At 42.4% G+C, this 23543-nt stretch overlaps 1 protein-coding gene and 1 non-coding gene across 3 annotated transcripts in view; both read right to left on the reverse strand.

Moving 5' to 3' along the window:
- Window positions 1–22019, reverse strand: part of DNAJC5 (DnaJ heat shock protein family (Hsp40) member C5) — a 45003-nt gene extending 22984 nt beyond the window's left edge. The window contains exons 1-2 of one of the 2 annotated variants that reach the window (XM_065566200.1): window positions 21777–22018; window positions 11198–11244 (exon numbers count right to left, since the gene is read on the reverse strand). The gene's annotated coding sequence lies outside the window, so the exon portion shown is untranslated. Of the gene's footprint in view, window positions 1–11197; window positions 11245–21776 lie in introns of both variants that reach the window. The other variant, XM_065566202.1, reaches the window with a different exon arrangement.
- Window positions 22020–22637: 618 nt separating this feature from the next.
- Window positions 22638–22709, reverse strand: TRNAE-CUC (transfer RNA glutamic acid (anticodon CUC)). The gene has a single exon. It is a non-coding gene; the product is annotated as a tRNA-Glu (tRNA).
- Window positions 22710–23543: the final 834 nt, after the last annotated feature.

The following is a 23543-nucleotide window of genomic DNA, read 5'->3' on the forward strand; positions in this document are numbered from 1 at the left end:
TGACAATGACTCAGGAAAATAAAAATGGGATCCAGAGTTTTTTTGAACAAGTGGCCTTTTTTAGAGGCAAAGCTCTTCCAGGTCAATAGTGACTAAAAGTTGTTGCCATCCGAAAAGCGTATAGTAGCTTTTGTTAAATGACTGGAAGGTGGGGGTCTCAGTCCAATTTCCAACAGGCAAGAGTATACATCTCAGTTATCATTCAAAACCAAAAATTCTTGTTGACAGACACCAAGAAACCAAAGATTGAATGAGCTTGAGTGTGAACTACCTACTTGCCCCAGAGGTGTCTCTCTACATCAAACTTGGAGTTTATTTTAGTAGAACTACAGAAAGAAGCTTATATCACTGCTGGGCATTCAGAATCAATTCTACTGTACAACAGAAGACAAATTCTTTACAGGGGTCAATCTTTCACAAACACTGAGTACAGTTAATTAAGAAAACTGATGCTAATAGCACCCCCATACTAATGAAGAATGAAGAACCCCAGTAAACATCTATCCTGGTCTTGATAAATCCCCTTGCTCGCCTGATAGTTGTGGGTAGGAAAATCTCTCTGGGACATGGGAGTGTTTAAGCCACCACTATCAGTAGACTACAACTTTCCTTTAGAAACAGTTTCTAGCCTTTATTGTTGCAAAGCCCTGGTTTACACTTAAAAGTTAGGTCAACGTAACTACAGCACTCAGGGATGTGAAAAATTCACACCCCTGTGCAACACAGCTATGCTGACCTAACCTCTTGTGTAGATGTGGTTAAGTGAAAGGAAACACGCTTCCGTCAACCAAGCTACCATCGCTCAGAAAGATGGATTACCTACAGCAACAGAAAAACCCCTCCATTATTGTAGAAAGCATCTACACTACAGACTATAGCAGCTTAACTATGGTGCCAGAGCAGTGCCATTGTAGCATCTGTAGTGCAGACATGGCCAAAGATAACTTCCAAATACAAATGGACATAGTGTCTCCTTTAACTTGACAGCAGTTCTAGTGCCTCTGTTCAGTTTCCTCAAGCAAAAGAGTGAATTGACAAGATGGATGTGTGACGGGTTCGGTCACAGAGACCACCTTGGGACTGCCACCTCATGTGCTGAGACTACCTCTGGACCCGTTTTCCCTGGCAGCTTGGGACTTCAGAACCCTGCCTTGTTGAGCCAGACACTCTAGCCTGCTGGAAACACAGATCCAGGTCTGAACCACATCCCCCAAAAGCTGCAGCCTTAACTGAAAACCGCTTAGAAAGTGCTCCTATCTAGCACCCAGATACCCAGTTCCAAAACCCCAAATAAATGTGTTTTGTTCTGTATAAAGCTTATACAGGGTAAACTCATAAATTGCCCACCCTCTATACACTGATAGAGAGATATGCACAGCTGTTTGCTCCCCCAGGTATTAGTCACTAATTCTGGGTTTCAATAATAAGCAAAAAGTGATTTTATTAAGTATAAAAAGTAGGATTTCAGTGGTTCCAAGTAACAGACAGAACAAAGTAAGTTACCAGGCAAAATAAAACAAAACATGCAAGTCTAAGCCTAATACAGATAAAATCTCACCCTCAGAGATGTTCCAATAAGCTTCTTTCACAGACTAGACTCCTTTTTAGTCTGGGCCCAATCCTTTCCCCTATACAGTCCTTGTTTCAGCTCAGGTGGTAGCTAGAGGATTTCTCATGACTGCAACCCCCTTTGTTCTGTTCTACCCCTTTATATACCTTTGACACAAAGCGAGAATCTTTTGTCTCTTTGGGTCCCCACCCCTCCTTCTAAATGGAAAAGCACCACCTTAAATATGGATTCCAGTACCAGGTGACATGCTCACATGTCCTGTGAGACCCCAAGCCTTCATTCTTCCCGGCCGAAGTAAACAGAGTCATCTACAGTCAATTGTCCTAGTTGATGGGAGCCATCAAGATTCTAAACCACCACTAATGGCCCATATATTGCATAAATACAATAGGACCTCAGAGTTAAAATATTCCTAGTTTCAGATACAAGAATGATACATTCATACAAATAGGATGAACACACTCAGATTATAAGATTTGTAATGATAACTTACAAGACCTTTTGCATGAAGCATATTCCAGTTACATTATATTCACTCATTAGCATATTTTCATACTATCATATGGAGTGCAACGTCACAGGATGTTTCACAGGTGCTATTAAGAAATCTGCTAAGATTAATTAAACTTGATAATGTTGTCAATTAGGGTTGGGGTTCCCAGGATCTTTAGGAACTGGGATGGGCTTCTCATTAGGACATTGGGCCTGGACCTTGCATATGGCACACCCCAAATCTATTGTACCAGCCTCTAGCTAGGTGTATCATAAGATTTTTCCAGGCTCTGCTCCCACAAGTGTTGTAATTAGTAAACCTGTTTCAACCTGAAATTTAAGTTTGGTGAATTGAGGAGATCAGGTAAATTGCAGTACAGCACTAAAACACGGTTGAAAATCTATGAACAAGCCAAGACAGATGCATCAAACTGATGTCTATAAGGGCTGTTTTCACTCTCCTGCCTTTGACAAAAGTTTTACCACATACGAGAGTGCATGCAGTGTTTGACTGCCAATGACAAGTGGAGAAGAGTACTAAGCAAGGTAAATACAAGATACCAGCACAGACCTGCCCACATGGTGGCAAGAAGAAACATTTTTCTGAAATAAAAAAGCTAGCTGGGGAAAAAACAAAGAGCACACGTGAAAGAAAAAAAAAAAAGATTTTCATGGTCTCTCTTTTCTTCAAGAATTAACCATGGAGCAGCAGAAAAAAATAATTTGCAGCTGGAAACTACTCATCAAAACCAACATAGTAAATTACTAACAGACTTAATTCTGGTAAAATACAAACATATGAACAATCCCTGTCCCGGATATTCCTTATAATCTTATCTTTCCAGAAATCATATCTCCATTCTCACTTGCACATAGCATTCACTGTTCAGTTCAGTGGCCATCTGCAGTACAAATTTCTGGGATTTTACTCGCTTGATTTCTGTTGCAACTGGTAATTCTAATTTAGTGACTCAGGAACGTTTTGATCCACATGTCCAATCCCATTATTCAACAGGCCAGATCCACTGACCCAGAGATCTACACAATACCCAGCCTGTAATTACTTGTAAATACCTTCCCTCATTATTACATTGTGTTCAGAATAAAAACAAATGGAGCTGAAACAGAAGGAAAGAACCCCAAAACAAAATGGAAAATGTTCTAAGACAAAATTTACATATGCTCCAGGGTTGTCCCATTTAAAGACATAGGAGGAGTAAGAAAGGCCAGTGAGGATGAATAAGTGCTTAAAAGGCATGTGATGGATGAACAGGTATACAAATCAAACAAAAAGATCAAAGAATGCCAGATTGCAACTGCAAGCAAGAGTACAAAATAGCAAAGCAAAATACAATAATATACTAATATTAATGTAAAAAGTTTTTTAAAATCTACATGAATTTTGGTTGAGGAGTATCCCTGTCCTGTCAACTGTGTGTATTATTTCTTCAAAAAAATTCTGTCTGCCTCATTTGCCCTAATTATTTGAATCAATGCAACTATTGCACATTAAAAGATAACTTTCTCTGCTTCGCCCCAACTAATGTTTTCAGGATCTCTTCTTTGAAGAATCAATCAAGCCATATGTTCCCAGCTTTTCTACAGATTCCTGAGTCCATCAGTTTTCCTGTCATGTTCCTGATTCTCTTTAGTATTTCCACTTCCTTGTGAAAGAAAAAGTATGCCTATTTCTAACATCTGCCCCACTCTTCTCCCACACACAGGAAGAGGGTTTTTTTAAGTAATTTCTTTTTAAAGATATTTTAAAATATCTTATCCTGTGATGTGATGTGATACATCAGAACAGTGAGAAAAGGATAAATTCACATGAATTCAAAGAATCAGTGCAAATAAGGTGACTGTATTAACTATTCAAATAATTCTGAGTTGTCATACAGGGAAACTCCCAACCATAAACATGGATTTTGGGGAAAACACTTTTCATATAACACTGCACTGATGATGGGTTTATACCAGCAAGCATAATATGCTCACAAGTTTGATTAGATAAAACTATTACTGTAACTAGATATTGTTCTGAGGGGACATCTGTAAATGTCAAAAGTTTGATGAAAAGATGAAAAAGGTTGACTAATGAAGTGTAAAAAGGATCAGTATTATCAGATGAAATAGACTACAGATTAAACAAATTGCTGAAAGCTAACCACCATGCACAGAAAGGCTTACTGTTTAAACACTCTAGATATGGACAGTTTTACCTGCCATAAAATAGTAACTGCAAGTATATTGATAAACAGATTGAGAAGATGGCTTGGTTCATTGCAACTTCGAAGTCAGTACTTCCACATGCTCTTTTGCAGTGCTACTTGTAACTTCCCATAGCAGTGTCCTTTTCAAAATCACAATACAAAGCCTTTTGGTTAAGATCTAGTGTTCAGTCTGCTATGACCTTCATCAAGGAATAGATGCTGCCCTTGCAAGAAGATGCAACATCTATTAGGTTATTCCAACCCTAAGTACTATGTTCCTGTGCATTAAAGAGGATAGATCTTAACTACACCTCTACCTCGATATAACGCTGTCCTCAGGAGCCAAAAAATCTTACGGCGTTATATCGAACTTGCTTTGATCTGCCGGAGTGCGCAGCCCCTCCCCCCCAGAGCACTGCTTTACTGCGTTATATCAGAATTCATGTTATATTGGTCGCGTTATATCGGGGTAGAGGTGTATATACAATAGAGGAAACTGATGAAGCAAACAAACTGCCTGCCAACACAGCACAGGTTAAAGAGAGCCCAGCTAGCCCCACCCCACTATAATTGCAGCCAATGCCAGGTATGGAGGGGGGAGAGAAGGAGAGAACCTGGGTCAGCTCGGGGCTGCCTGGAGAAGAGGCAGGAGCTAGCCTTCCCTACCTGAGAAGAGATGCTAGCCTGCCAGCCAAGGCAGCCATCTGGGAGTAACTACGGTCTCCTCAGCCAAGGGATATTGCAAAGGAGACCTAGGAGACTCTGGCATCTATGGTAAATAAGTGAGAAAAGCTCAGAGACATTGTGGGATTTGGCCTCACCAACTTGCCTGCCTGAAGGAGCCTGGGACCATGGCAGGGCACTGCCCAAGATCCATGAAAGGGTGCTATGGGAGACAAGACACCCAGTAAATTGGACTAGAGGGGCCAAGCCACAAACTGAACAGGACCCCACAAGGTTCAGGGGTTGACACACACAGGGCCTTGGGCTGGGACCCAGTGGAGAGGGAGCCTTAAAGACTGAGGCTCCTCAACCAAACAGGGAACAGAAAGCCAAGCGTGCCAAACACTAGGCCACCTGCCCTCCAAGTCACCTGGTAGAGAACGATTTTTCCTTTTTAACCAAAGGGATACTAGTATTGTGAAGCATTATGCTTCAAGCCACTAACTGTTTGACCTAAGTGTCAGTTTAAACTGAAGTTTGTGTTTTAAACATTAATGTGTAGACTATTTTTGTGTTACAGAAAGTGAGAAATAAATGGCAGTGACTGAGCCAGACATGGCTGCAACAGACATCCTCCACTTAAATCCTGATCTACAACAACCCTACTATTCTGGTCACGGACTTCTCAACACAGTCTCACTGTGTCAAATTTTGTGATGAAAATAGAGGGACCATGAGAAGACCAAACTCATTTTTCACTTGGAATAAAACCTAGGTCTCCAGCAGTGAAAGACTACTGCTCTAAATACTGAGCCACTTCTCTGAAGTAGTACGAGTTACAAAAATACTTTAAAAAAGCAACGCAAACTACTAAATAGTTTCTAGGAAAAAAAAATTAGGCCAGGATAAACACAGCTCCTTTGCTAAATTTTAAGTCTGGATTGATTTTTATAGCCCTTAACCCATAAAACGGGCTATGTTGAAACTTAACTACAGCGGCACAAATGCCATCTCCATGATAAGCTTAGTGGATTAAAATCTAGCCATTTAAGGCTGATTGACCAGCTTGTTATAAAGACTTGTGACCTCGTACACTATAGAAGAGTAAGATTCAAATCTACTAAAGAAGAGCTTTCACATCTTGAGGAAAGAAATACCTTAAATGTAGTTTAACTTCCCATTTAGGTGCTCCATCCTGACTCTCACCTTTTCCCCCAATTAAACCAAATATACAAAAATCTTTGTTTAAATTTGCATTCATTGTTTAAAATCCCATTCCTCCTATTTCATCCTGCAGGGAAGTGAAATTATTATTTATGACATTACTGTAATTTCCACTCAGCATAGTGGTGGCACAGCATGGATAGTGTAGCAAACTTATAATTAAGATGGAGAAGAAAGCACTCGTTTTAAAGGGGGGAAAAATAGCTGGAGGTCCAGGAAAACCTGCAAAGTAAGTTGTTTTTTGTATTAAGGTTTTGGTTTGCTAAACCCCCCCTTTAAAATTTCCCTATATTGGTCTGCACAGTTTTTGTACTAGTATTACTATTTTGGTCAGAAAAGAATGTGCCAATTTATACTCTTCCTGTGAAAAAGTGAGCAAATTACACTGGAAGTTATCAAAACATAGCCAGACCTTGAAAGTACTCTCTCCCAAACTCTTCTGCCACTTGCAACAATTTAAGCATGGGATTCCCAAGTACTGAAAGAAATGAAGCTAGATGGAACGCAACATCCAATATGCAAAAAAGCAAAATGCAAAATCCATTCCAACCTAGCCTTCCCAAAATAACATCAGATCAAACAAAAAAGCCCAGTCTCTAGTGACTGGAGGAGACAGATTTATGCACGTTTTGGGATGTGCTCACATGCTTCAGTGGAGGGTGCCATATAAAAATCTAGAAGAAAAACAGACTGTGTAAGCGTCTCGATCTTTCCATTTAACAAACTGCATGTGTCGAATTATGGCTATATGAGATTAACTGAGTTATCTGGAAAGGAGAGAGGTTGATCCAACAAGCTTCTTTCTCCAGAGCCAGTTTTGAGTAGTCAAAAATAATTACAAACAAGTTATAAGCAAATTAAAATTAGTGTTGTAGAGCATATCTAAAGAAAAATCGCCACTAGAGTGGACTAAGAAAAAAATAATGTCGTCATAATATTCCAGGATATTAACACATTCTTTAATTAAAGTTGGTCTGCCAAGTAAAAGCAATTACTTCACCAGAAAAGGCACACATTTACTGGAAATTCCCCCTATCTACCTCCTACAGTAGTGGAGACAGAAAAAAAGAGGCAAATATTTTATCTGCCTTCATAAATAATTGTTGCCTTCATAAATAATCATTGCAGGTACTATAAAGTAACAAAGAATTACTGAAAAAATGGATGTACAAAAAAACTCAAATAATGCTAAATGGCCTTTATAAACATAAAACAAAGGGATCCTATCCATTCACATTTGGCCCAAAAATTAAATTCTTATGTAAAAGCTTCTTTTTACAAAACTTAAACCCAAAAGAAATGTTTCCATGATTTAGTTACTAATTCCAATAGCAACAGGCTTTTGGTTTCCCACTCCCCAACAAACATTGCCTTGCACCATTTCAATCTGAGCATTGCAGAACTAGTGCAAGAGAACCTGAAAGCAAAACTGACTAGACTATTTTCATTGATCAAGCTGAGAGGAAAGGAAGAAATTAAATCATACAAAACAGTAAAAACAGAAATATTAAAATTCTCAGCTGCATCTACCCAAGATCTTATTGGTAATAGATGTAAGGAGGTTAGTCAAGACCCTGACTGTTCAAAAAAGAAAGTCTCTTTGTGAAGAATTAGCTTTGTTTGTGTTCAGTTTCTTTTCTCTAACATTCAGTTCTGCACTTCCCTTCCCCATGTGAGCACACAACCTTACTCATGATGGGTCTATTTTGACATGTGAGAAAGCAAGAAAAAGATCCATCAGAACCCTTTGGGATACTGATGTCCCTTCTTGAGCAGTTCAACATATCAAGAATGCTGCATGTAATTCTGGTCACCCCATCTCAGGAAAAGATATTAGAATTGGAGAAAGTATGGAGAAGGACAATAAAAATGATTACGGGTGTGGAACAGCTTCCATATGAGGAGAGATTAGAAAGACTGGGAATGTTCAGCTTGGAAAAGAGAGACAACTGAGGGGGGATGTGATAGGGGTGTATGAAATCCGGAATGGTGTGGAGAAAGTGAATAAGGAAATGGTATTTACCCCTTCACAGAACACAAGAACCTGGGGTCACCTAATGAAATTAATAGGCAACAGGTTTAAAACAAACATACGAAGTACCGGGTACTTCTTCACACAACGCAGTGTCAACCTGTGGAACTCATTGCCAGGGTATGTTTTGAAGGCTAAAACTACAATGGGGTTCAAAAATAAGTTCATGGAGGATAGGTCCATCAATGGCTATTAGCCAAGATGGGCAGGGACACAACCCTATGCTCTGGGAGTCCTTAAACATCTGACTGCCAGAAGCTGGGACTGGACAACAGGGGATGGATCACTCAATAAATTGCCCTGTTCTGTTCACTGGCTCTGAAGCATCTGGCACCGGCCACTGTCAGAAGACAGGGTACTGGGCTAGATGGATCATTGGTCTGACCCAGTATGTCCATTCTGATGTTCTTTTGTTCAGAGCAACAGAGCCAATTTTAAGCATAAGCAATGAAAGCAATTACTTCCCCTAATACTGGCCTACTCAAGGTCTCCCCGCCACATGAAATGATAGGCTGTAATGATCCCCTCTTGATACAGCAAGATCGAAGAGAGAGACAACCCTCGGACTCAGGAAAAGCTACTCACCGTCCAACCCCTCTCCGTCTGGTAACTTGGTCCCTCACATAGAAACCAGCTCTAGAAACAGAATAGCTTACGTGTCTTTAAGAAGTCACCAGGAATCTACTGCAACTATTCATGTACAAACCATGAGTTTGCTCCCACCCCCACCGCCGCACCCCCTCTCCCACACAAACATTTCCTATTTCATAACTACTATTAAGCAGTTTGTGTTGTAAAAAGGCAACGGTCAAAAATGATTCCTGGATGGCAGGACTAAGTCAATTTTTCTGAACAGTAGTTGCATTTTCAAAAATCTTAAAGATGGTCTGCAAAAGGGTTATTTTAAAATATGGCTTATTTTCTGTTTTGCTTCTTCATGATTAACAGAGATAATTAAAAGCGTGGGTTTGGTTTTCGGTTTCTGTTTGGGTTCCACCCACTTTCTTTGACCTCAGAAATATCTGGTAAATCAAATCTGGTCTTCCCAAGGGTCTCAGAGAATGTATATTTAATTCTCACACCAGGGGAGCAATGAAGGAGCTCCTGAGTCGCTTCCAGGACTCAACTAAGACAGGCTATAGGGAAGTAGCCCAGGGAACCAGAGCAGCAATTAGTAAAGGGACACAGTATGAGGCTGCTATACGTAAACGGTCCCTGGTTTGGACCCAAAGCAGGGGGTGGGACAGGCCCCCTTCCCACCAACCACTGGGGAGAAGTGGCTACACCCTAAGGAAGGGAATTAGAACTGTGGCACTCCAGGGAAGGGAGCCACACTACTGGGACTGACTTAGCAGGGAGCTGTGGTTAGCAAGTCCAAGACGGGTGGCTCAGCACGAAGGCTGGGGTCACTGAGGCCCCAAGTAGAGGCAAGGAGTCCCCAGAGATGCTGCTCAGTACTAGAGTAGGAACCCTGCAACCTAGCTGGACCAACTGAGGGTACTGTGATGGGTTAAAGACTGAGGCCAAGGAGGGTTGCAGGACATTTTGGACTGTATACCCCCGGAAGGAATTAGTTTGTTTCACACATGGACAGAATGCGACTCGGACGGAGGGCTAGGTCACCGAAGACCTGCCTGGCAAGTGCAGAGACCGGGGGACACGTGCGCGGAGAAAAAGCTCCAAATGAAGGCAACTGTGTTTCACAATGTAACAAAGGACATACATTAAAGACAATGGTGTAGCTGAGAATCTTTATTCCTGGTGATAATCAAGAAATAGCACATCTTGAATTTCAGATCCCAGTTTCAGTCTGCAAGCTGGGTAGTTAGAAAAAATATTCTGCATCTGAAACGAGCAAATCTGATCTAGAAATCATTGGGACAGTAAGATGGAGAACCCTTAGATTCCACTTTTATAAACTCAGTTTTCAGAGCAGAACCACACTTAAAATAATCTTCAGGGGTTTATAATAAGAGCACTTATATTACTCTACTGCATCATTACAAGTCACTCCCATTCTCAATTTATATTGGTTTTAGTTCTGTAAGGTATCAAGTTATTAAATGTAAACTTTTCTTCCTCTAAAGAAAATAAGAGAGGTCACACTGCCAAAATGATGACTGGTTTTGAGGCTAGTTTGAGTGAGAGAGAAATTCTGTATCTACTTTTTTGGTGTTGACCAACACTAGAACATAAAAAGCATCCTATGTAACCTCATGCCATACTGCTCTCCACAGAAGCAAGCATCACCCCTATATATTAACTTACCGCTAATCCCCCCACGAAGAGTAGGGCCTTCAGAGAACCCACATCAATGTATTGTTTGTAAAATGTTTTGAGATTCCCAAGTGAAAGGTGCCACAGAAGTATTATTGAATTCAAACTGTCAAACTAGGGAAGTAGGGAAAATGAGATAGACCAAACACATTGAGGGAAAAATGCAATGCACAACCCACTTTCCCCTACTATCCCTCTTACAATAGTACCTTTACACAACCTCACATTTTAATTTTGTGTTTTGGTTTTTTTTAAACAAACCCTGCCACATGCAAGGAAGGAAGAGTGAAATCTCTTTTGTAGGATTTGTTAAAAAAAAAAAACACTCAAGAGGGACAACTAAGGTACTATAGTAAAGGGTACCAAGAAAAGAACGTAAGGAAAGGAATGTGGTTTAAAATAAGACAGGACACAGGAGGTTGGGGTGGGGAGGTGCACATGAGATGACAGCAAGAGATTAAGGGAAGGAGAGAAGTCGGATTTTTATCATTTCAAATGTACACAAATTAATGTTACAATTCTCTCAGAGATATGGCGACAGGAACAAAACAAGTTAATTTTGCTCACAGTTTATATTGTTACCAGAATCCCTTAATTCAACTATAGTTTATGTATTGTACAATTGTAAACATATTAGTCTTCAAGCAACTATTGACAAAAATCCACTTGCCTACTCAGACTTTGCAAGTTAAAATCATGAACTAAGTGTTGTAGCAAAATGGTACTTACAAGTATAACAGGAACTCTTCCCCACAAGAGAATGGAAATCAGGAGGTCTATGGGATAAGACAGAGGGAATAAAGCACAGTAGGTCAGGAATAAGGAAGTGAAATCAGAAATCTAGTTTGTTAGTAATTAGGGTGGGGACATTTTCGTACAGTTTACAAAGGGCTAAGATACCGGAAGGCAATGTAGATGGTGATTTTACATTGACTGCAAGAGCTCCTTGCGGGATTTCACAGACACATGAACATTTAGCTATTTTTGTTTGCCCCTCAGACCTCTTGATCATCACATGCCTTTCACGCAGGAAGTAGATTGCCACTCTCCAGTACAATATTTGAGCAAGATCTTACATGTTAAATTTGTCTGCTGACAGCACTTCTCCTATGTTTCTATCAGAACTGTGAACCAAGCAAAATTACACTGAATCCATGACTTTGGAGGTAAAAAGGACTAAAATCCTCTAACATGCTTTTTTCCCCTAGCCTTATAAAGATTTGCTTTAACTCTTCACAGTACCTTAAATACGGTGATTTTTTTTTTTTAAAGATGTAAGAATTATTTTGGGAAAGTTCTGTGGCCTGCCTTATATAAGGGGTGAGACTAGATGATCACAATAGTCCCTTTTAGCTATGATAGCTGTGATTTTAATTTATAAAAGCATCTCACTGGAAGCACTTGAGGCTATTAAGTACTAGCGGTATGAATTTCCAGTACCTGACACATTTCTAGATAGTTATATAAACTCTTCTCTCTACTTACTGCCCTTGGCAATTTTTGTATGTCAGCATTTTTTTCCTGCAAACAGCTGATTCAATGGTTAAAAAGCAAAAATAAACACCAACTTTTCCTATTTACCTACAATTTAGTTTCTTCTTATGGCGTTATCAACTGATTTGAAAGCAAAAGAGCTTTTGAGGAGTGTCCCAATCTATGCAAAAGCTCAAATATATTACAGAGTATGGGTCAAATGTTTAATATTTCAAAGCCTGGAGAAATATTGTTACAAGATAGCAATTAACAAGATTTTCTTTTACCGTTATTAAGACAGAAAATAGCATTTGGCTTCATGTTAAAATATGAAAAATGGAGAGTAAAAGGGAATATTTTGTTGCAAATGTGATCATTCCATATTCTTTATGAAAATATGCTTATGATAAGAATATAACAGGGGTCGGCAACCTTTCAGAAGTGGAGTGCCGAGTCTTCATTTATTCACTCTGATTTAAGGTTTCACGTGCCAGTGATATATTTTAACATTTTTAGAAGGTCTTGTTCTATAAGTCTATAATAAATAACTAAACTATTGTTGTATGTAAAGTAAATAAGGTTTTTTAAAAAGGTTTTCATTTAAGAAGCTTCATGTAAAATTAAATTAAAATGCAGAGCCCCCCGGACCAGTGACCAGGACCTGGGCAGTGTGAGTCCCACTAAAAATCAGCTCGTGTTTTGCCTTTGGCACGCGTGCCATAGGTTGCCAACCCCTGGAATATAACATAACCGAGATATACCTTATGCAAGATGGCTCATGTGAGATATCATTGGAAAGGTTATGATTTACTGAATGTGATTATCCTATTTGTATGCCTGTATCATTTCTGTATCTGAAGTTAGGAATATTGACTAAGTATCTGTATTTCAACTAACTAGGGGGGAGGGATAGCTCAGTGGTTTGAGCATTGGCCTGCTAAACTCGGGGTTGTGAGTTCAATCCTTGAGGAGGCCATTTAGGGATCTGGGGCAAAAATCTGTCTGCGGATTGGCCCTGCTTTGAGCAGGGGGTTGGACTAGATGACCTCCAGAGATCCCTTCCAACCCTGACATTCTATGATTCTATGCTACTTTAGGTGACGCCCACTGCTAACTCTTCAGGTACAACAATGGAAAAGCCAGACAGGGCGGATGGCCCATCAGTGAGAATAACGGACTGTGAAAAGTTTGGCCTTCCTGTAGAAGCTCCATACTGCCAATAACTCATGGACGCTGTGATACCTTGTCTTGTCACCTGATACTAAACATTACCTGGGACTTCTGGTAACTTTCTACTGTAAGGGAAGTGGGGTAAAGTTTGGGAAACAAAGAATTCCTGCCTTACATGGGTGGGGAGGAAGGTAAACCAAACTCCTCCTCTCCATGGCCTATCTGTCCAAGAAGAAAGACTGCAAAAGCCACCGGAAGGGAAGGGAAGGGAAGGCCAGGGGGAGGGGGGGGGGCATCCAGACTGAGACAGGGGACCAGTTTGAAAAGGAATATAAATGGAACTCTGAACCACAGAAACTTTGCAACCTGCCTGCAACAATATCTAGGGTGAGAAGCACTATTTGTAACCAATTTCTTTAGTGAAACTAGCTTAGTTTGCATGTTTGATTTAATTTGCTTGGTAATCTGCTTTGTTCTGTTTGTTACTCCTTTTACCACTTATAATGGGCCTTTTGTAGTTAATAAAACTTGTATTGTTTATAATATAACCAAGTTTCTGTAATTTCTAACTGGGGGGGAGGGGGAGAAGTGGTGCATACCTTCCTCCACATTGAGGGAGGAGGCGGATTTCATAAAACCTCTGAGTTTGTGTCCCTTAAAAGGAGTGAGCACCAGAATGTTGGAGCAAGTCCCTTATGCTGAGTCTTCCCAGAGCTGATCTGCAGCTGGGTGTGGCCCTGCCTGTGTGTGTGTTAGAGGAGGCTTTAATAGCCTTGCTCAGCAAGACAGGTTAAAGGGGGCCCAGGCTGGCAGAACAGGTAGACTCAGTGGTATCTCAGCACATCAGGTGACATCCCCAGGGGTCCAACCCTTCACAAAAATACAACCAAAAATTAAAGACTTTTAAAAAAATAAAACAGACTGTGCTTTTGTCAGTGATTATATTAATAAAACCAAACATCTTGAGAATAATATGCACTTCATCAAAAATTTTATTTTTACTGACAAATTTCAAATATGAAATTTATTTAGAATTCTATTTTCCTGTAATAGGTGCAAAACACATCCCAGAATGCTCATTATTACTTCTGATAACAGAATTTCTTTCAACTCCATCTGTATCTGATTCGTGCTTGCAGTGTCCTTTGGTAAGACACAAAAAATAAAGCAGTACATCTTAGTATTTCTGAAGCAACTAAGGAAATCGAAGTTGTTTTTGTAACATGCAATAACCTTATTTAGAATAAAAGAAGGACCAGAACTAAATTATTTATAAAGCCCACTCATCCAGTGGAGATTTGACATAATGGGCCTACACATGGAGTGGCACCTAGCTTCTCAAAGTAAGGCTTGAGCAACAGAAAACCAAGAAACCTGGAAGGGTACAAACTTGTTTTCCTACAAATTCCTTCCTAATCTGATTTGAGGAAATTATACATGACATGTCTCTACATGAGATCCACCCAGGCATACAGACTCAAGGTAGGTCTAAATTAAAACACTGTAGCACTTCAGTGCAGACACTCACTACAGTGATGGGAGAGATTCTCCCATCACTGAAGGTAATCCATCTCCCCAAGAAGTGGCAGCTAGGTCATTGGAAAAATTCTTCCATCCACCTAGCACGGTCTAAACCGAGGATTAGGTTGGAATAGCTATGTCTCTCAGAGATGTGTATTTTTCATGCCCCTGATAGAGGCTGCTATGCTGATGTAAATTTTCAATGTCAACTAGCCCTCAGAAACTGACTTTTAAATCTCAAGAGCTCACCTGAAATACAGATTCCAGCCAGGTGTTAATAGATGATCATCATCAAGGTAAAAAGTAGGTCAAGCAAAATTTACAGATATCTATTCCGCTTGTTAAAATACAAACAATAAGGCCAGGTCTACACTCAAAAATTAATTAGACCCAGCTATGTCACTCAGGGGTGTGAAAAATCCACACCCCCGAGTGACATAGTTAAGACGACCGAACTCCTCATGTAGACGCATGAGGTCAACAAAAGAATTCTTCCCTCGACCTGCCTAGTGCCTCTTGGGGAGGTGGATTAACTACACTGATGGGAGAACCCCTCGCACTGCCATTGTTAGTGGTTACACTGAAGTGCTGCAACTGTGCCACATGGAACTTTGTTCAAAGCAAGAAATATTTAAAGGGAAGCTACTTAAAATCAAACTTTAGTCTGAAAACTACCAGTTATTGTTACACAAATTATTTAAGGATATTATAAATGAAAGGAGCAAAACACACTTTTTTACAATTTGTTTCCTTAGTGCACTGGACATCACTTTGCACCATGTTTCACTGTCACTCCAATCCAGTAAAGTATATGTCTGTGATTAACTTTAAGTGCACAAGTACTTAACTGTACCAACTGACCTCAATGTGACTACTCACTTGCTTGAAGTTAAGCACATGCTTAAGTTATTTGCTTGATATAGGCCTACATCACTTCCCCTGTTTGTGTGGGATTTTTATCCAGAAAGAGGTGAGAAAAGAGTATTTCAAGACAACTGAGAAGTGTAATTGTAAACAAAAGTTAGCAGGGGGACTGGTGAATCTTGGTCCTTTGCGCCTTCTTTCTGTTAAAGTTAAGAAGTTTGGGTTCAAATAGTGAAAACACCTTGCCAAACAGAAGACCCCACCACTTTTTGAAATCTTCATTCCTCAGACCAGCAAAGCTGGAGCACCCAGGAAGGGAGGGAGACAATAGCAGTTGTCCCCTACAAATAAATTCCCCTTCCTGGTGCTACTCACTCACCTATTCAGCCAGCTGAAGAGGAGACAGGTGAAAGTGAAGAAGATGAAGACAATTAGTGAGGATCTAGGAGGAAAAAAAATCCAGCTGTCCTTTCATTATTCTGTGTTGGATAGCTCACAAAGGAACTCTGATTAATATGGAGAGGTCCATGTGTTTCAGTTTTCTGGATAGAAGTACAATCCTTTAGCCTTATCTGAACCTGCCTTTATACTGACCCCAAAAGCATAATGGTGCAACCCTGTAAAGTATTAATGGGTAAGCAAAACATAAAGGAACAGTCACTTGTGGCCCAAATCAAGTTTCAGATTAAAGCCAATTAGTTTATTATGATTGCTGGTATTTAAAAAGTGATCCTAATCTCTGGGTCCTTAACAAACCGTTACTATAAAATTTAAAATATTATGCACACAATTAAATGAACAAATTATTTAATAAATTGCCCAGAACTCATAAAACACCCATCATCATTTTTAAACTAAGGGCTGGGGGAAAGCCAACAGGTGCAGAGGAGCACGTGGTTCGGACATCCCTTAAGGGAGGATGTATAAATGGAGATTCCCTATGTCCTAATAAGGAGGAGACAGAGGATGGAAGATGATAAAATACAGGTAGGATCTGATGAGAAACAGTCAAAAGAAAAGAAGTTACATTCAATTACGTCATGTAATGGCAGACAGCTAAAAAGTGACACGTTTTTAAAGTGCTTACATATCAGTGCTAGAAGTTTAAATAATAAGATGGACGAACTAGAGTGCCTCGTATTAAATGAGGATATTGATATAATAGGCATCACAGAAACTTGGTGGAATGAGGATAATCAATGGGACACAGTAATACCAGGGTACAAAATATATCAGAAGGATAAAACAGGTTATGCTTGTGGGAGAGTGGCACTATATGTGAAAGAGAGCGTAGAATCAAATTCTACAACAGGAAAGTTTGGGCACCACTGACCTAGAGGATAACAGGGTTATGAGAAATAGCCAGCATGACTTGTCAAGAACAAATCATGCCAAACCAACCTAATATCCTTCTTTGTTACTGTTACTGCCCCGGGGAGGAGGGGGTAAGGGGCGGGCTGTAAACATGATATATCTTTATTAGTACAGCTTTTGACACAGTCTCAAATGACTTTCTCATAAGCAAACTAGGGAAATGTGATCTAGATGAAATTACTATATGGTGGGTGCATAACTGGTTGAAAGACCATACTCAAAAAGCAGTTATCAATGGTTCGCTGTCAAACAGAGGATGCATCTAGTAGGGTCCTGCAGGGGTCCAGTACTATTCAGTATTTTCATTAACAGCTTGGATGATGGAGTGAAGAGTGTGCTTATAAAATCTGCAAAATGACACCAAGTTAGGAGGGGTCACAAGCACTTTGCAGGACAGGATTAGAATTCAAAACAACCTCAACATATTGTGGAATTGGTCTAAAATTAACAAGATGAAATTCAATCAAGAAACGTGCAAAGTACAACATTCAGACAGGAAAAAAATCAAATGCACAAATACAAAATGGGGAATTACTGGCCAGGCAGTAATACTGCTGAACAAAATATGGGGGTTATAGTGGATCACAAATTATATGAGTCAATGTCACGCAGTTGCAAAGAAGGTTAATATCATTCTGGAGTGTATTAACCAGGGTGTAGTACGTAAGACACAGGAAATAATTGTCCCACTCTGTTTAGTATAGGTAAGGCTTCAGCTGGAGTACCGTGTCCCATTCTGGGTGCCACACTTTGGAAAGATGTGGACAAACTGGAAAGTCCAGAGGAGAGAAATAAAAATGATAAAAGTTTAGAAAACCTGACCAATGAGGAAAGTTTAAAAAAAATTGGGCAGGTTCAGTCTTGATAAAAGAAGACAGAGGGGGCACCTGGTTACAGTCTTCAAATATGTCAAACGATATTATAAAGAGAATGGGGATCAATTGTTCTCCTTGTCCACTGAACGGAGGACAAGAAGTAATGGCTTAATCCACAGCAAGGGAGATTTAAATTAGATATCAGGAAAAACTTTCTAACTATAAGGACAGTTATGCACTTGCAAGGGAGATTGTGGAATCCCTGTTACTGGAGGGTTTTAAGAACAGGTTGGACAAACAACTGTCAGGGATGGTCTAGGTTTAGTTGGTCCTGCCTCAGCGCACAGGTCTGAATTAGATGACCTCTCATTACATGACCAGCCCTACGTTTTTATGATGCTATGATTTTTGTTACCTATATTTGAAGTTTACAAAGTAAGCAAGTATGATGATCAAAGGCACTAGCATCAATAATCAGAAATACTATCTGCCGAACACATTAAACTGCAATAATTCAACTAGGTCAAGATTTTCAAAACTAGAAACCTAAAGCTAGGATCCCCAAAAAATCACATTTTTGGTACCTGCCTAATTTTCCAAAGTACTAAGCACTCAATAGCTCCCACTGATGACTTTATAAATGCTTTAAATACAGGCACAGGAAGAAAATCTTGGCCCCAATCAATAAGTAATTTAATTATCAATCAGATTATCAGTTGTCCAGAGCAACTATCTGACTGGCTGCTAATCATCTTTGGGTGATGAATCCCCAGTGACTGCTCTGGTATGACAGCCTCACCATCTCATTTACAAACTCAGTGAAATTACCCCAATTACCGTACTTTATTTTTGTAGCTCAAGTGCATTAACTTATCAAAATATAGGTTTCTTGGTATTTTAACTATGAAAGACTGCAGGAGATACACTGATTAGTCATACTCCTTTGAAAGGCCTCCCGACCCCTGCACAGCCAAGGCATGTGTTAATGACTTAGTAAAGTGTGTTTTGTCTCTTGCTGTTTCTTTCAGGCACATATTGATAAAACACATATATTAAATTACAGAGCACACATACACCATGCATTTAGGTCACCTCTGTGTGGGGGCATCAAGGTACTTAGACACCACTACCTATGACTTACCAATATGATGTATCAAAAACATGTAGCAGAAAATAAATGGTGTCAGACTAAAGTGACTCATCTACAACATGTCATTTTATTCTCTTCATCACCACCACCATAAACAGTCTTTTGCTCAGATTGTGCTTACATTTAACATTAAGATGAAATATGCAAGGAAGGGGAGGATATTTATTTGCTTAATGCTCATAAAAAGGTGCTAGATCAACAATCCTGAAGCCCAAAGACCTGCTTATCCACAGAACAAGTACACCATGGACATAGGTAGCACAAGTTTCCCTACACTGCTTTCTTAAGGCACCATATAGGGAACCTAAAGTTAATTCTACCTTCTGTGTATTAGATACGATTTCTTCCCAGATCCAGCTTTGCATTAAGAAAAGCAGCACAAACCAACCGTTATAATTATTACAGAGCCTGCTCATCAGTATCACTGGCATCTATCCTCCCAGCACTAGCTACTCAGTCTAAGACCAGGCCACTTCTAACAACCAAATATATGTACACAATGACCCTGGGCAGTGTGAATGGTGGATATTGAAACATGAGCTTGTTCTTACAGTTTAACTGAATTTCTGCGTTGCTTAACAAATCTAAAACAAACGCTTCTTATGAACAACTGACAATATCCGATAGCCATTTGACCTGCCTCAGTGCACTTCACGTGAAATAAAAAACCCTTGGCTCTTTTTAGATTTGCATGCTTATCATAGCTTAATATACCCAATGAGATGGCTAAAATGTTACCAAAGCCAACCATTAAGTTGGCTCCAACCTACAAGTTTTTGCTTCAATGGTAGCAGATTATAATAACGTCAGATATACTATAATTTGACTTTTTCTTTTCCCAAAAGAAACTGTAGTAATAACACACCATGGACTGAAGAGACAGACATCCACTGTAAATTCAGGCTCATCTTTGTATTTCTCCAAGAAGATATTTTGAATTTGTCATTCACACTGGCATACACATTTTATTATACAGATTACAGCCTGAGAGAGAGCATTAAATACACACAGACAAACCCATAGCAATGACTTTCTGCACACTCTGCAAATTGATGCTTCACTGAATCAAATACAAGCAAGATACAAAAGCTGAAAATCTCCTTGTGTGTCACACAGCGCCAGCATCAGGCATGGATGGCTTTCACCTTTCTCTCTGAGGGAGAAATGGCTCCATCTGTACATTATACTCCAATGATAAGCCAACTGCCTTGTGTTACCATGCATACAATTGCGAAATATAGCTAAAGCATAAGCAAAACAACAAAGTATGTTAGTAAACTGACTGCCCCATCCACATCACTACATCCAGACGGAATACCATTGGAGTCTAACATTCTTCATTCAAGCATCACAAAAAGCAGCACAAAATAAATGAGTTCTCCCCTCTCTCCAAATTCCTGTTTCAAAGATAGGTTTCCGATTGGTTCTTAATGCATCATTTAACAAAACTCAAGTGTGTAATATTCTGAGCAGCCGCTAATTATAAAAATCCCAAGCAGCAACATAGGGGGAAACAACATCTGAAATCCCCTGAGCTGTCATTCGTCATCATGAGTCTCAGTTAACACAAGCCCTAAATGCAAAGTTATTATTTATATCGTCTTTGAGGACTTTTTACTGTTATTTTGAAGTCCAAAGGCAGAGGACACAAGCACACAAAAACACTGTAAGTCCCCCTGGTACCAGGTATGGAAGTGTGGGAAGGGGAAGCTGGGCTTTCTTCATTCCCCCCACCCATCCCCCCGAAGCAAGAGGTTCCCAGGGAAAATACAATGTCCATAATTTTTAATTATTATTAAACAGGTCTGTAATTATATGGCATTTATGACAAACTGAGATGATCCCTTGTCCCCATACACACATACTGCCCCCAAGAGCTACCTCCCCCCCAATACAAAGATAGATCATGTTTAATTGTCTCTGTTTCATGATCCAAACCAAGCAGAAAGCAAGGTGGTGGCAACTGGGGGTGGGATGAGGGATATTTCACTTTCTAATGAGATCCCCTACTCTATCCCCTCCCCCCCCCACCCCCACCCCATCTCCCCCCATCGCCTCCCACGCCCCCATTCCATCCCCCCATCTCCCCCCCATACCATCCCCCCCGCTTTCCTCACGCCCCCCCACCCCCGATTCCATCCCCCCATGTCCCCCGCCATCTACCCCCCGCCCCATTCCATCTCCCCTCGCCCCCTCATGCCCCCCGGCCATCTCCCCCCCCATGCCATCCCCCCCCGCTCCTCACGCCCCATTCCATCCCCCCATGCCCCCCGCCATCTCCCCCCCACCCCCGATTCCATCTCCCACCCATGCCATCCCCCCCGTTCTCCTCACGCCCCCCCGCCCCATTCCATCCCCCTATACCCCCCGCCATCTCCCCCCGCCCCATTCCATCACCCCTCGCCCCCCGGCCATCTCCCCCCCCATGCCATCCCCCCCCGCTCCTCACGCCCCATTCCATCCCCCCATGCCCCCCGCCATCTCCCCCCGCCCCATTCCATCACCCCTCGCCCCCCCGGCCATCTCCCCCCCCATGCCACCCCCCCCCGCTCCTCACGCCCCATTCCATCCCCCCATGCCCCCCGCCATCTCCCCCCCACCCCCGATTCCATCTCCCACCCATGCCATCCCCCCCGTTCTCCTCACGCCCCCCCCCGCCCCATTCCATCCCCCTATACCCCCCGCCATCTCCCCCCGCCCCATTCCATCTCCCCTCGCCCCCCCATTCCCCCCGGCCATCCCCCCCTCGCTCTCCTCACGCCCCCCCCCCCCGCGCTGTGCTGCAGCGTCAGACCCTCCCCCTCAGCAGCATCAGCTCCATCTTGGCCTCCAGCACCGGCCCTGGGTGCGTACGAGGCTCTGAGGCGCCACAGACCTGGGGGGGCGGCGGGGCGAACGGACCGACCCCCCCTTCCCCGACCCTGCCCCTCCCCTCACTTACCTGCGCGCGCCGCAGCGGGCCGGTGGGTGGGCAGCACCGGGGAGGGGGTGTCGCCGGGCGAGGAGGGCGGAGGCGGCTCTCCCGGGGGGTGGTGCGGGGCGGCGGCTCCTCCTCACAGGCCGGCCCGGGCTCCGGCGGCGGCGTCTCCTCAGCAGCCGCCAAGCGCCACAAGCGAGCGGGACAAGGAGCGAAGGGGGAGGGGAGGAGCCGGGCAGAGGGAGGCTGCGTGCGCGCTCCCCCAGGCGCCCTCGCCGTTCCGCGGGGGCGAGCACGCCGGCCGCGAGCGCGCCACGTTCCCGCGGGGCGGGGGCCAGGCGGGGTTTGGTTGGCTTGGGGGGCGGGGGCGCGCGCAGGAGGGAGTCCCCGCGCCGCCCGCCCCGTGCACGCGCGCTGTCATGCCTGCAGGGAAACACGCCTGGACAGGGACCAGCTGGGGGCTGCGTCAGGCGGCGCCTGGCCAGACTAAGGGGGCAGCAGGCTGGGGGGGACCCAGGCAGGCTGCAGCGGCTGCTCGTGCTGCGGGGCAGGTTTGCACGGGGGGGATTGGCCCAAGGTTGCATGGCTGCTGCGGGAGCTCGCCGCTTGCAGCCGTCTAAGCCTCTTACTCAAGGATGTATGTCACTGAGGCAAAGCCCGTCAGAAAAAAACATCATTTCGCCTCTGGCCCCTCCCGTCTCTGCAAATTGGGAGCAAGCCTGGGTAGTAAAGGCTGGAGCAGCGCCTCTGAAGCGCTGCGCCAGAAGCTAAAGGCCAGCATGAAGCAGCATGCAGAAAGGAGGCAAATCAGTGTATTGCTGCGCCCTTTAGAAGGGCTCCCTGTAGGGCTTTAAAATTAGGAAGGCTGGGTGGGAAAAAATCACGTTCCCTGACCGGGAATCGAACCCGGGCCGCGGCGGTGAGAGCGCCGAATCCTAACCACTAGACCACCAGGGAGCTCTGAGTGATACAGCTCAGACCGCCTTAACTTCCTATCATTGTTTCACTTTCATTTTCATAGCCAATGCGTTATGAGAAAGAGAAAGTGGGTGAGGTCATCTCTTTCATTGGTGCAGCTTCTGTTGGTGAGAGAGACAAGCTTTGAAAGGCTCTGTGTAAGCCCCAAAGCCTCTCTCTTTCACCAACAGAAGTTGGGCAAATAAAATATATGACCTCACCTAGCTCCTCTCTCTAATAGCCTGGGTCTAACTGCAATGCAACATAGCAAACTGAATGCTCAGCCTATATTTAATGTGCTATATCAATACATTATTATTAAATAAGTGAAATGTATAATAAAACTAACAAGGAGTCCGGTGGCACCTTAAAGACTAACAGATTTATTTGGGCATCAGCTTTCGTGGGTAAAAAACCTCGCTTCTTCAATCTGATGCCCAAATAAATCTGTTAGTCTTTAAGGTGCCACCGAACTCCTTGTTGTTTTTGTGGATACAGACTAACACGGCTACCTCCTGATACCTGAAATGTATAATGATACACTGAATGCTCCAAAGGGCAGCACCTTTCTTTCAACCATTTTCAGATCCTCCAGCCTCAGACTTGCATATTAAAAATACCCAGCGTGTTACTGGTAGTAGTCATTTGTTCTATTTCTCCGGAGTTCCATGCCTGACATTTCTCAGCAAGGAAAAAGTCACCAATGTCATCATCCCCAGCCAAACAGAAGGTGAGGGGGATGGCAGGAGCCTTTCCTCTGACACTGCCCCAGAAGTAAGTGGGGCTGGGCTGGAGTCAGGAGCAGCTGTGGGGCTGGGAGAGCCGGGCACAGAA

Source organism: Chrysemys picta, chromosome 13 (assembly GCF_011386835.1).
Source record: "Chrysemys picta bellii isolate R12L10 chromosome 13, ASM1138683v2, whole genome shotgun sequence".
Lineage (NCBI taxonomy): Eukaryota > Metazoa > Chordata > Testudines > Emydidae > Chrysemys > Chrysemys picta.